A 15,895-nucleotide genomic window follows, 5' to 3' on the forward strand; every position below is an offset into this window, starting at 1 on the left:
CAATGCTGATTATTCCCATTCTGAATGTGCTCATGACGACAGTGCCTATGTTGGCAATTCCAATGGTGACAGTGCTCACGGTGATACTGACGGTGGTAACAGTTCACATGGTGGCCGTGCCCTTGGTGACAGTGCCCATGATGACAGTACTCATGGTGACAGTGCTCACGGTGATAGTGCCCATGGTGAGAGTGCACATGGTGGGAGTGCACATGCTGGCAGTGAAAAATGGTGACAATGCTCAAGGTGATAGTGCACACGGTGAAAACCCATGCTGACAGTACTCACAGTGACACTGCTCATGGTTGCAGTACCCATGGTGACAGTGCTCACTGTGACAGTACCCACGGTATGAGTGCCGATGGTGACACTGCTCATGGTGACACTGCCCATGATGAGAGTGCCCATTGTGACAGTGCCCATGGTGACATTGCATATGGTGACATTGCTCACGGAGACAGTACACATGGTGACACTGACCACAGTGAGAATGCTCTCGGTGATAGTGCCCATGTCGACAGCACTCATGGTGACAGTCCCCATTGTGCCATTGCCCATGGTGACAGTGACCACGGTGAGACGTCTCATGGTTATAGTGCTCACGGTAATAGTGTTCATGGTGAAAGTGCCAATAGTGACAATACCCAGGGTGACAGTACTCATGGTGAAAATACCCATGGTGGCAGTTCTTATAGTGAGAGTGCTCGTGGTGGAACTGCCCAGGCTGACAGTGCTCATTGTAGCAGTGCTCATGGTGACAGTGACGATGATGCCAGTGCTTATGGTGATGGTGTTCACAGTGGCTATGCTTATGGAGATAGTGCTCATGGTGACAGTGCCTATGATGACAGTGCCCAGGGTGACAGTGCTCATGGGGAAACTGCCCATGATACCATTAAAAATGGTGATAGTGCCCCTGGTGACAGTGCCCATGGTGATATTGCTCATGGTGATAGTGCCTTGGGTGACAGTGCTCATGGTGAAATTGCCCATCCTGACAATGCTCATGGTGACATTGCCCTTCGAGAGAGTACCCATATTGACAGTGCCCATGGTGATGTGCTCATGTTGACAGTGCTCACAGTCATAGTGACCATGGTGACATTGCCCATGGTGGAAGTGCCCACCGTGCCCTTGCCCACAGTGACAGTGACCACGCTGAGAGTTCTCATGGTGATAGTGCCCATGGTGACAGTGCACATGGTCATACTGCCAATGGTTACATTACTCAAGGTGACAGTGCTCATGGTTGCAGTACCCATGGTGACAGTGCTAAAAATGCCAATGCCAATGGTGGCAGTGCCCATGGTGACAGTGCCAACAGTGACATTGCGTATGGTGACACTTCTCACGGTGGCATTGCCCATGGTGACAGGGATCAATATGACAGTCCGCATTGCCGAAGGTGACAATGCTCACGGTGACAGTGTACATGGTGACAGTGACCAAGGTGAGAGTGCTCACGGTGATAGTGCCCATGGTGACAGGGCTCATGATACAGTACTCATTGTGCCAGTGCCCACGGTGAGAGTACTCACAGTGAAAGTGCTCATGGTAATACTGCTCATGGTGACAGTGCCCAAGGTGAAATTACCAATGGTGACAGTACTCATTGAGAAAGTGCCCATGGTGGAAATTCTCATAATGACAGTTCTCATAATGACAGTGCCCATGTTGGTATTTCCATTGATGACAGTGCTCACAGTGATAGTGACCATGGCAAGGTTGCAGTTGGTGGCCATGGAATTGGAGACATTGCCCATGATGACAGTACTCATGGTGACAGTGTTCATGGTGATAGTGTCCATAGTGAGAGTGCACATTGTTGTAATGCACATGGTGACAGTGAAAAATGGTGACAGAGCCCATGGTGATAGTGCTCATGGTGACAGTGCACACAGTGACTGGGCTCATGGTTGCATTACACATTGTGACAGTACTCACAGTTAGAGTGCCCATTATAACAGGGCTCACCATGATAGTGTCCATGGTGACAGTGATCACTGTGATAGTGCCAATGGTAATAGTGCTCACAGTGATAGTGCACATGGTTAAGTTGCTCATGGTGACAGTGCTAACGGTCATAGTGAGCACAGTGATAGTGCACTTGTTGACCGTGCCCATACTGACAGTACATATGGTGAAAATTCTCAAGTTGGTAGTGCTCATGGTGGCAGTGCCCATGGGGACAGTGCAAACTGTGACTTTGCCTATCAAGACTGTGCTCACAGTGACAAAGTCCATGTTGACAGTGACAACGGTGACAGTTCTAATGCTGCAAGTACCCATAGTGACAATACCCATGGTGACAGTACTCATGGTGATAATTCTCAAGGTGATAGTGCCCATGGCGATAGTGCCCATGGTGAGAGTCCTCACGGTGATAGTGTCCATGGTGATAGTTCCCATTCTGAAAGTGCTCATGACGACAGGGCCTATGTTGGTAATTCCCATGGTGTCAGTGCTCACAGTGATACTGATGATGGTAACAGTTCACATGGTGGCCGTGCCCTTGGTGACAGTGCCCATGAAGACAGTACTCACTGTGACAGTGCTTACGGTGATAGTGACCATGGTGAGAGTGCACATGGTGGGAGTCCACATGGTTACAGTGAAAAATGGTAACAGTGCTCAACGTGACAGTGCACACAGTGAAAACCCATGCTGACAGTACTCACAGTGACACTGCTCATGGTTGCAGTACCCATGGTGACAGAGCTCACAGTGACAGTGCCCATGGTATGAGTGCCCATGGTGACAGTGCTCATGGTGACACTGCCCATGATGATAGTGCCCATGGTGACATTGCATATGCTGACAGTTCTCACGGAGACAGTGCACATGGTGACACTGACCACAGTGAGAGTGCTCATGGTGATAGTGCCCATGGGGACAACCCTCATGGTGACGGTCCCCATTTTGCCATTGCCCATCGTGACATTGCCCATGGTGACAGTGACCATGGTGAGAAGTCTCACGGTGATAGTGCTCATGGTAATAGTGCTCATGGTGACAGTTTCAATGGTGACAATAACCAGGGTTACAGTACTCATGGTGAAAATACACATGGTGGAAGTTCTCATAGTGAGAGTGCTCATGGTCGAAGTGCCCATGCTGACAGTGCTCATTGTGGCAGTGCTCATGGTGACAGTGCCATTGATGCCAGTGCTTATGGTGATGGTGTTCACAGTGGCTGTGCTCATGGAGATAGTGCTCACGGTGACAATGCCTATGATGACATTGCCCAGGGTGACAGTGCTCACGGGGAAACTGCCCATGATAATATTAACCATGATGATAGTGCCCATGGAGACAGTGCCCACGATGACATTGCTTATGGTGACAGTGCCTTTGGTGACAGTGCTCATGGTGAAATTGCCCATGCTGACAATGCTCATGGTGACATTGCCCTTCGACAGAGTACCCATATTGACAGTGCCCATGGTGACGTGCTCATGTTGACAGTGCTCCAGTGATAGTGCCCATGGTGACATTGCCCATAGGAAGTGCCAACAGTGAAAGTGCCCACGCTGAGAGTTCTCATGGTGATAATGCCCAGGGTGGCAGTGCACATGGTCATACTGCAAATGGCGACAGTGCTCATGGTTGCAATACCCATGGTGACAGTGCTAAAAATAACAGTGCCAATGGTGGCAGTGCCCATGGTGACAGTGCCCACGGTGACATTGGCTATGGTGACAGTTCTCACGGTGACATTTCCCATGGTGACAGGCCACAATGTGACAGTCCGCATTGTGCCAGTGCCGAAGGTGACAGTGCTCAAAGTGACAGTGTCCATGGTGACAGTGACCAAGGTGAGAGTGCTCACGGTGATAGTGCCCATGGTGACAGGGCTCATGGTGACAGTTCGCATTGTGCCAGTGCCCATGGTGACAATTCTCACAGTGAAAGTGCTCATGGTAATACTGCTCATGGTGACAGTGCCCACGGTGAAATTACCCATGGTGACAGTACTCATCGAGAAAGTGCCCATGGTGGCAATTCTCATAATGAAACTTTTCATGGTGACAGTGCTCATGGTAGCAGTGGCCAAGGAGGCAGTGCTCGTGGTGACAGTGCTCATGGTGACAGTGCTCATGGTGGCAGTCCCATGGTGAGAGTAATGATGGGGTAGTGCACAAGGTGACAGTGCCTATGGTAACCGTGCTCACGGTGATAGTGCACACAGTGATAGTGCCCATTGTGACATTGCCCATGGAGACCCTCCTCATTGTGACAGTACTCATGGTTACAGTGCTCATCGTGGAAGTTCCCATGGTGACAGTGCTCATTGTGGCACTGCTCATGGGGACAGTGCCGATGATGAGAGTGCTTATGGTGAGAGTGTTCACAGTGTCTGTGCTCAAGGTGATAGTGCTCATGGTGGCAGTGCCCATAGTGACACTGCACATGCTGGCAATAACCACGATGATAGACCCATGTTGAGAGTGCCCTAGATCACAGTGCAATGTTGAGAGAGCTCATGGTGACAGTGAAAAGGTGACAGTGCCACCGGAGGCAATCGTCATAGAGACAATACACATCGTGACAGTGCTCATGGTGACAACGCCCATGATGACACAGCCCATGGTGACAGTGCTCATGAGGAAAGTGCCAATGATAACATTAAGTACGGTGATAGTGCCCCTGGTGACAGTGCCCATGGTGACATTGCTCATGGAAATATTGCCTTTGTTGACAGTACTCATGGTGAAATTGCCCATGCTGACAATGCTCACGGTGACATTGCCATTGGAGAGAGTACACATGTTGAGAGTTCGCATGGTGACGTGCTCATGTTTACAGTGCTCACAGTGCTAGATCCCATGGTGACAATGCCCACGGTGGAATTGCTCACGATATCAGTGCCAACAGTGACAGTGCTCATGCTGACAGTTCTCATGGTGACAGTGCCCATGGTGACAGTGCCCATGTTTGCAGTACCCATGGTGACAGTGCTCAAAATGGCATTGCCCATGGTGACATTGCCAATGGTGACATTGCCTGTGGTTACAATTTTCAGGGTGACATTGCCCATGGTGACAGGGATCATGGTGACAGTCCACATTGTGCCAGTGCCCATGGTGAGAGTGCTCACAGTGAAAGTGCTCGTGGTAATATTGTTTACGGTGAGAGTGCCAAAGGTAAAAATACCCATGGTGACAGCACTCATCGAGAAATTGCCCATGGTTACAATTCTCATAGTAACAGTTTTCATGGTAACAGTGCTCATCGTGGCAGTGCCCTTGGTGTCAATGTTCATGGTGGCAGTGCTCATGGTGAAAGTGCTCATGGTGGAAGTTCGCATGATGAGAGTACCGATGGGGCATTGCACATGGTGACATTGCCCATGGCAAACGTGCCCATGGTGATATGACCCAAGGTGACACTTATCACGCCAGTTGTGCCGATGCTGATAATGCTCCCGGTGAGAGTGCCCATGGTTATGGTGCCCATGGTGACAGTGTTCAGAGTAATAGTGAGCATAGTGATAGTGTACTTGGTGAGTGTGCCCATGGTGACTGTGCCCAAGATGACAGTACACATGGTGATACAGCTCAATGTGATAGTGCCCTTGTGGACAGGGCGCATGGTGACAGTTCTCACGGTGACAGTGCCTATGATGAAAATGCTCAGGGTGACAGTGCCCATGGTGACCATTCTCACGTTCATAGTGCCCATGGTGACAGTTCATATGGTGAAAGTGCTCATGATGACAGTGCCCATGTTGGTAGTTCTATGGGTGACAGTGCTCACAGTGATAGTGACCATGGTAAGATTGCAGATGTTGGCTGTGCCATTGCCCATGATGAGAGTACACATGGTGACAGTGCTCATGGTGATAGTGTGCAAGGTGACAGTGCACATGGTTGTAATGCACATGGTGGCACTGAAAAATAGTTATAGTGCCCATGGTGACAGTGCTCATGCTGACAGTGCACAAGGTGACAACCCATACTGACAGTGCTCACGGTGACTGGGCTCATGGTTGCATTACCCATTGTGACAGTGCTCACAGTTACAATGCTCATGTTAACTGTGCACACCATGATAGTGTCTATGGTGACAGTGATCACAGTGATAGTGCCGATGGTGATAGTGCTCAGGGTGATAGTGCCCATGGTAAAGTTGCCCATGGTGACAGTGCTCATGGTAAGAGTGAGAACAGTGATAGTGCACTTCTTGACCATGCCCAAGATGAGAGTACACATGGTGATAATTCTCAAGTTGGTAGTGCCCATGGTGGCAGTGCACATGGACACCACCGTCAAAGTGATAGCGCTGACTGTGACAGGGCCAATGAGGACAGTGCAAACCTTGATTTTGCTTATCATGACAGTGCTCACAGTGATAAATTCCATTGTAACAGTGACCACGGTGACTGCTCTAATGCTGATAGTGCCCATAGTGATAATACCCATGGTGACAGTACTAATGGTGATAATTCTCAAGGTGGTAGTGCCCATGGTCACAATGCCCATGGTGAGAGACCTCACGGTGATAGTGCCCATGGTGACACTTATCACGCCTGTTGTGCCGATGCTGATAATGCTCCCGGTGATAGTGTCCATGGTTACGGTGCCCATGGTAAGAGTGTTCAGAGTAATAGTGAGCATAGTGACAAATTCCATAGTGACAAATTCCATCGTGAGAGTGACCACCGTAACAGTTCTAATGCTGATAGTGCCCATAGTGACAATACCCATGGTGACAGTACTCATGGTGATAATTCTCAAGGTGGGAGTGCCCCTGGCGCTCATTCCCATGGTGAGAGTCCTCACGGTGATAGTGCCCATGGTGACAGTTCCCATTCTGAAACTGCTCATGATGACAGTGCCTATGTTGGTAATTCCCATGGTGACACTTCTCACAGTGATACTGACGATGGTAAGAGTTCACATGTTGGCCGTTCCCTTGATGACAGTGCCCATGAAGAGAGTACTTATGGTGACAGTGTTCTCAGTGACAGTGCCCATGGTGAGAGTGCACATGGTGGTAGTACACATGGTGGCACTGAAAAATGGTGACAGTGCTCATGGTGACAGTGCTCACGGTAAAAACCCATGCTGACAGTACTCACAGAGACACTGCAAATGGTGACAGTACACATGGTGACAGTGCTCACAGTGACAGTGCCCACTGTAGGAGTGCCCATGTTGACAGTGCTCATAGTGACACTGACCACGGTGACATTGCCTATGGTGACAGTGCTCATGGTGACAGTGCCCATGGTGACACTGACCACAGTGAGAATGCTCACGGTAATAGTGCCAATGGTGACAGCACTCATGTTGACAGCCCCCATTGGGCAAGTTGCCATGGTGACAGTGACCATGGTGAGAGATCTCATGGTGATAGCGCTCACGGTAATAGTCCTCATGGTGACAGTGCAAATGGTGACAATACACAGGGTGACAGTACTCAAGGTGAAAATACCCATGCTAGCAGTTCTCATAGTGACAGTGCTCATGGGGGATGTGCCCATGCTGACAGTGCTCATTGTGGCAGTGCTCATGGTGACAGTACCGATGAGGCCAGTGATTATGGTGATGGTGTTCACAGTGGCTGTGCTCATGGAGATAGTGCTCACGGTGACCGTGCCCATGATGACAGTGCCCAGGGTGACAGTGCTCACGGGGAAAGTGCCAATGAGAACATTAACCATGGTGATAGTGCCCCTGGTGACACGGCCCACAGTGACATTGCTCATGGTGATAGTGCCTTTGGTGACAGTGCTCATGGTGAAATTGCCCTTCCTGACAATGCTCATGGTGACATTGACCTTCGAGATAGTACCCATGTTGACAGTGCCCATGGTGACGTGCTCATGTTGACAGTGTTCACAGTGATAGTGCCCATGGTGACATTGCCCATGGTGGAAGTGCCCACGGTGCCCTTGCCAACAGTGACAGTGCCCACGCTGACAGTTCTCATTGTGATAGTGCCCATGGTGACAGTGCACATGGTGATACTCGCAATGGTGACAGTGCTCATGGTGACAGTGCTCATGGTTGCAGTACCCTTGGTGACAGTGCTCAAAATGACAGTGACAGTGGTGGCAGTGACCATGGTGACAGTGCCCACGATGACATTGCCTATGGTGACACTTCTCACGGTGACATTGCCCATGGTGACAGGGCTCATGTTGACGTGCTCATGTTGAGAGTGCTCACAGTGATAGTGCCAATGGTGACATTGCCCATGGTGGAAGTGCCCACTGTCCCCTTGCCAACAGTGACAGTGCCCACGCTGACAGTTCTCATTGTGATAGTGCCCATGGTGACAGTGCACATGGTGATATTCGCAATGGTGACAGTGCTCATGGTGACAGTGCTCATGGTTGCAGTACCCATGGTGACAGTGCTCAAAATGACAGTGACAGTGGTGTCAGTGACCATGGTGTCATTGCCCACGGTGTCATTGCCTATAGTGACACTTCTCACGGTGACATTGCCCATGGTGACCGGGCTCATGGTGACGTGCTCATATTGAAAGTGCTCACAGTGATAGTGCCCATGGTGACATTGCCCATGGTGGAATTGCACACAATGCCAGTTCCCACAGTGACAGTTCTCACGCTGAGAGTTGTCATGGTGATAGTGCCCATGGTGACAGTGCACATGGTCATACTGCCAATGGTGACAGTACTCATGGTGACAGTACTCATGGTTGCAGTACCCAAGGTGACAGTGCTCAAAATGGCAGTTCCCATGTTGATATTGCCCATGGTGACATTGCCCATGGTGACATTGCCTATGGTGACACTTCTCACGGTGACATTTCCCATGGCGACAGGGCTCATGGTGACGTGCTCATGTTGAGAGTGCTCACAGTGATAGTGCCCATGGCGACAGTGCCCATGGTGGAATTGCTCACGATGCCAGTTCCCACAGTGACAGTGCTCACGCTGAGAGTTGTCATGGTGATAGTGCCCATGGTGACAGTGCGCATGGTGATAGTGCCAATGGTGACAGTACTCATGGTGACAGTACTCATGGTGGCAGTACCCATGGTGACAGTGCTCAAAATGGCATTTCCCATGGTGACATTGCCCATGGTGACATTGCCTATGGTGACACTTCTCACGGTGACATTTCCCATGGTGACACTCTGCATTGTGACAGTGCCCATGGTGACAGTGCTCACAGTGCAAGTGTGCAGGGTAATACTGTTTACGTTGAGAGTGCCCAAGGTGAAAATACCCATGGTGAGAGTACTCATCGAGAAATTGCCCATGGTTACATTTCTCATAGTAACAGTTCTCATGGTAACAGTGCTCATGGTTGCAGGGCCCTCGGTGGCAGTGCTCGTGGTGTCAGTGCTCATGGTGACAGTGCTCATGGTGGCAGTTCCATTGGTGAGAGTACTGATGGGGGCGTGCACATGGTGAGAGTGCCCATGGTAACCGTGTTACGGTGATATGACCCATGGTTACAGTTATCGTGATTCTGGTACCGATGCTGATAATGCTCCCGGAGATAGTGCCCATGGTGACAGTGTTCAGAGTAATATTGAGCATAGTGATAGTGTACTTGGTGACCGTGCCCATGGTGAGAGTTCCTATGGTGACAGTACACATGGTGATACGGCTCCATGTGATAGTGCCCTTGTTGACCCTGCGCATGGTGACAGTTCTCACGGTGACACTGCCTATGGTGACAATGCTCATGGTGACAGTGCCCATGGTGACCGTTCTCACATTCATAGTGCCCATGGTGACAGTTCGTATGGTGAAAGTGCTCATGATGACAGTGCCCATGTTGGTAGTTCCATTGGTGACAGTGCTCACAGTGATAGTGACCATGGTAAGATTGCAGATGGTGGCTGTGCCATTGCCCATGATGACAATACTCATGGTGACAGTGCTCCTGGTGTTTGTGTGCAAGGCGACAGTGCACATGTTTGTAATGCACATGGTGGCACTGAAAAATAGTTATAGTGCCCATGGTGACAGTGCTCATGCTGACACGTGCACAAGGTGACAACCCATGCTGACTGTGCTCACGGTGACTGGGCTCATGGTTGCATAACCCATTGTGACAGTGCTCACAGTTACAATGCTCGTGTTACATGTGCTCACCATGATAGTGTCCATGGTGACAGTGATCGCAGTGATAGAGCCGATGGTGATAGTGCTCACGGTGATAGTGCCCATGATTAAGGTTCCCATGGTGACAGGGCTCAAGGTCATAGTGAGCATAGTGATAGTGCACTTGTTGACCTTGACCACGCTGAGAGTACAAATGGTGATAATTCTCAAGTTGGTAGTGTCCATGGTGGCAGTGCCCATGGACACCACCGTCAAAGTGATAGTGCTCACTGTGACAGGGCCCAAGGGGAGAGTGCAAACCGTGACGTTGCCTATCATGACAGTGCTCACAGTAACACATTCCTTCGTGACAGTGACCACGGTGACAGTTCTAATGCTGATAGTGCCCATGGCGATAATTCCCATGGTGAGAATCCTCACGGTGATAGTGCCCATGGTGACAGTTCCCATTCTGAAAGTGCTCATGATGACAGTGCCTATGTTGGTAATTCCCATGGTGACACTTCTCACAGTGATACTGAAAATGGTTACAGATCACATGTTGGCCGTTCACTTGGTGACAGTGCCCATGAAGACAGTATTTATGGTGACAGTTTTCCTGGTGATAGTGCACATGGTGAGAGTGCACATGGTGGTAGTGCACATGGAGGCTCTGAAAAATGGTGACAGGGCTCATGGTGACAGTGCTCACGGTAAAAAACCATGCTGACAGTACTCACAGAGACACTGCTCATAGTGGCAGTACCCATGGTGAGAGTTCTCACAGTGACAGTGCCCACTGTATGAGTGCCCATGTTGACATTGCTCATGGTGACACTGACCACGGTGACATTGCCTATGGTGACAGTGCTCATGGTGACAGTGCCCATGGTGACACTGACCACAGTGAGAATGCTCACGGTGATAGTGCCAATGGTGACAGCACTCATGTTGTCAGCCCACATTGTGCAAGGTGCCATGGTGACAGTGACCATGGTGAGAGATCCCACGGTGATAGCGCTCACGGTAATAGTCCTCATGGTGACAGTGCAAATGGTGACAATACACAGGGTGACAGTACTCATGGTGAAAATACCCATGGTAGCAGTTCTCATAGTGACAGTGCTCATGGGGGAAGTGCCCATGCTGACAGTGCTCATTGTGGCAGTGCTCATGGTGACAGTACCGATGAGGCCAGTGATTATGGTGATGGTGTTCACAGTGGCTGTGCTCATGGAGATAGTGCTCACGGTGACCGTGCCCATGATGACAGTTCCCAGGGTGACAGTGCTCACGGGGAAAGTGCCAATGATAACATTAACCATGGTGATAGTGCCCCTGGTGACACGGCCCACAGTGACATTGCTCATGGTGATAGTGCCTTTGGTGACAGTGCTCACGGTGAAATTGCCCATCCTGACAATGCTCATGGTGACATTGCCCTTCGAGATAGTACCCATGTTGACAGTGCCCATGGTGATGTGCTCATGTTGACAGTGCTCACAGTGATAGTGCCCATGGTGACATTGCCCATGGTGGAAGTGCCCACGGTGCCCTTGCCAACAGTGACAGTGCCCACGCTGACAGTTCTCATTGTGATAGTGCCCATGGTGACAGTGCACATGGTGATACTCACAATGGTGACAGTGCTCATGGTGACAGTGCTCATGGTTGCAGTACCCTTGATGACAGTGCTCAAAATGACAGTGACAGTGGTGGCATTGACCATGGTGACAGTGCCCACGATGACATTGCCTATGGTGACACTTCTCACGGTGACATTGCCCATGGTGACAGGGCTCATGGTGACGTGCTCATTTTGAGAGTGCTCACAGTGATAGTGCCCATGGTGACATTGCCCATGGTGGAATTGCTCACGATGCCAGTGCCCACAGTGACAGTGCTCACGCTGAGAGTTGTCATGGTGATAGTGCCCATGGTGACAGTGCACATGGTCATACTGCCAATGGTGACAGTACTCATGGTGACAGTACTCATGGTTGCAGTACCCATGGTGACAGGGCTAAAAAATGGCATTTCCCATGGTGACATTGCCCATGGTGACATTGCCTATGGTGACACTTCTCACGGTGACATTTCCCATGGTGACATGGCTCATGGTGACACACCGCATTGTGCCAGTGCCCATGGTGACAGTGCTCACAGTGAAAGTGCTAATGGTAATACTGTTTACGTTGAGAGTGCCCAAGGTGAAAATACACATGGTGACATTACTCATTGAGAAATTGCCCATGGTTACAATTCTCATAGCAACAGTTATGGTGACAGTGCTCATGGTGGTACTGCCCTGGGTGGCACTGCTCGTGGTGTCAGTGCTCATGGTGACAGTGCTCATGGTGGCAGTTCCCATGGTGAGAGTACCGATGGGGCAGTGCACATGGTGACAGTGCCCATGGTAACCGTGATTACGGTGATATGACCCATGGCTACAGTTATCATGATTGTGGTACCGATGCTGATAATGCTCCCGGAGATAGTGCCCATGGTTAAGGTGCCCATGGTGACAGTGTTCAGAGTAATAGTGAGCATAGTGATAGTGTACTTGGTGACCGTGCCCATGGTGACAGTGCCCTTGGTGACAGTACACATGGCGATACTGCTCCATGTGATAGTGCCCTTGTTGACCCTGCACATGGTGACAGTTCTCACGGTGACAGTGCCTATGGTGACAATGCTCATGGTGACAGTGCCCATGGTGACCGTTCTCACGTTCATAGTGCTCATGGTGACAGTTCGTATGGTGAAAGTGCTAATGATGAGAGTGCCCATGTTGTTAGTTCGATTGGTGACTGTGCTCACAGTGATAGTGACCATAGTAAGATTGCAGATGGTGGCTGTGCCATTGCCCATGATGAGAGTACTCATGGTGACAGTGCTCATGGTGATAGTGTCCAAGGTGACAGTGCACATGGTTTTAATGCACATGGTGGCACAGAAAAATAGTTATAGTGCCCATGGTGACAGTGCTCATGTTGACAGTGCACAATGTGCCAACCCATGCTGACAGTGCTCACGGTGACTGGGCTCATGGTTGCATTACCCATTGTGACAGTGCTCACAGTTACAATGCTCATGTTAACTGTGCTCACTCTGATAGTGTCTATGGTGACAGTGATCACAGTGATAGTGCCGATGGTGATAGTGCTAGGGTGATAGTGCCCATGATTAAGGTGCCCATGGTGACAGTGCTCACGGTCATAGTGAGCATACTGATAGTGCACTTGTTGACCGTGACCACGTTGAGAGTACAAATGGTGGTAATTCTCAAGTTGGTAGTGTCAATGGTGGCAGTGCCCATGGACACCACCATCAAAGTGCTAGTGCTCACTGTGACAGGGCCCAAGTGGACAGTGCAAACCGTGACTTTGCCTATCGTGACAGTGCTCACAGTGACAAATTCCATCGTGACAGTGACCACGTTGACAGTTCTAATGCTGATAGTGCCCATGGCAATAATTCCCATGGTGAGAGTCCTCACGCTGATAGTGCCCATTCTGAAAGTGCTCATGATGACAGTGCCAATGTTGGTAATTCCCATGGTGACACTTCTAACAGTGATACTGACAATGGTTACAGTTCACATGTTGGCCGTGCCCTTGGTGACAGTGCCCATGAAGACAGTACTTATGGTGACAGTGTTCTTGGAGATAGTGCCCATGGTGAGAGTGAACATGGTGGTAGTGCACATGGTGGCACTGAAAAATAGTGACAGGACTCATGGTGACAGTGCTCACGGTAAAAACCCATGCTGACAGTACTCACAGAGACACTGCTCATGGTGGCAGTACCCAAGGTGACAGTGCTCACAGTGACAGTGCCCACTGTATGAGTGCCCATGTTGACAGTGCTCATGGTGACACTGACCACGGTGACATTGCCTATGGTGACAGTGCTCATGGTGACAGTGCCCATGGTGACACTGACCACAGTGAGAATGCTCACAGTGATAGTGCCAATGGTGACAGCACTCATGTTGACAGCCCCCATTGTGCAAGGTGCCATGGTGACAGTGACCATGGTGAGAGATCTCACGGTGATAGCACTCACGGTAATAGTCCTGATGGTGACAGTGCAAATGGTGACAATACAGAGAGTGACAGTACTCATGGTGAAAATACCCATGGTAGCAGTTCTCATAGTGACAGTGCTCATGGGGGAAGTGCCCATGCTGACAGTGCTCATTGTGGCAGTGCTCATGGTGACAGTACCGATGAGGCCAGTGATTATGGTGATGGTGTTCACAGTGGCTGTGCTCATGGAGATAGTGCTCACGGTGACCGTGCCCATGATGACAGTGCCCAGGGTGACAGTGCTCACGGGGAAAGTGCCAATGATAACATTAACCATGGTGATAGTGCCCCTGGTGACACGGCCCACAGTGACATTGCTCATGGTGATAGTGCCATTGGTGACAGTGCTCACGGTGAAGTTGCCCATCCTGACAATGCTCATGGTGACATTGACCTTCGAGATAGTACCCATGTTGACAGTGCCCATGGTGACGTGCTCATGTTGACAGTGCTCACAGTGATAGTGCCCATAGTGACATTGCCCATGGTGGAAGTGTCCACGGTGCCCTTGCCAACAGTGACAGTGCCCACGCTGACAGTTCTCATTGTGATAGTGCCCATGGTGACAGTACACATGGTGATAATCGCAATGGTGACAGTGCTCATGGTGACAGTGCTCATGGTTGCAATACCCATGGTGACAGTGCTCAAAATGACAGTGACAGTGGTGGCAGTGACCATGGTGACAGTGCCCACGGTGACATCGCCTATAGTGACACTTCTCACGGTGACATTGCCAATGGTGACAGGGCTCATGTTGACGTGCTTATATTGACAGTGCTCACAGTGATAGTGACCATGGTGACATTGCCCATGGTGGAATTGCACACAATGCCAGTTCCCACAGTGACAGTGCTCACGCTGAGAGTTGTCATGGTGATAGTGCCCATGGTGACAGTGCACATGGTCATACTGCCAATGGTGACAGTACTCATGGTTGCAGTACCCATGGTGACAGTGTGCAAAATGGCATTTCCCATGGTGACATTGCCCATGGTGACATTGCCTATGGTGACACATCTCACGGTGACATTTCCCATGGTGACATTGCTCAAGGTGACACACGACATTGTGCCAGTGCCCATGGTGACAGTGCACATTGTGATACTCGCAATGGTGACAGTGCTCATGGTGACAGCGCTCATGGTGGCAGTACCCAAGGTGACAGTGCTCAAAGTGACAGTGCCCACTGTATGAGTGCCCATGTTGACAGTGCTCATGGTGACACTGACCATGGTGACATTGCCTATGGTGACAGTGCTCATGGTGACAGTGCCCATGGTGACACTGACCACACTGAGAATGCTCACAGTGATTGTGCTAATGGTGCCAGCACTCATGTTGACAGCCCCCATTGTGCAAGGTGCCATGGTGACAGTGACCATGGTGAGAGATCTCACGGTGATAGCGCTCACGGTAATAGTCCTCATGGTGACAGTGCAAATGGTGACAATACACAGGGTGACAGTACACATGGTGAAAATACCCATGGTAGCAGTTCTCATAGTGACAGTGCTCATGGGGGATGTGCCCATGCTGACAGTGCTCATTGTGGCAGTGCTCATGGTGACAGTACCGATGAGGCCAGTGATTATGGTGATGGTGTTCACAGTGGCTGTGCTCATGGAGATAGTGCTCACGGTGACCGTGCCCATGATGACAGTGCCCAGGGTGACAGTGCTCACGGGGAAAGAGCCAATGATAACATTAACCATGGTGATAGTGCCCCTGGTGACACGGCCCACAGTGACATTGCTCATGGTGATAGTGCCAT

Source organism: Mesoplodon mirus (assembly GCF_964341445.2).
Source record: "Mesoplodon mirus genome assembly, chromosome: 1".
NCBI lineage: Eukaryota > Metazoa > Chordata > Mammalia > Artiodactyla > Ziphiidae > Mesoplodon > Mesoplodon mirus.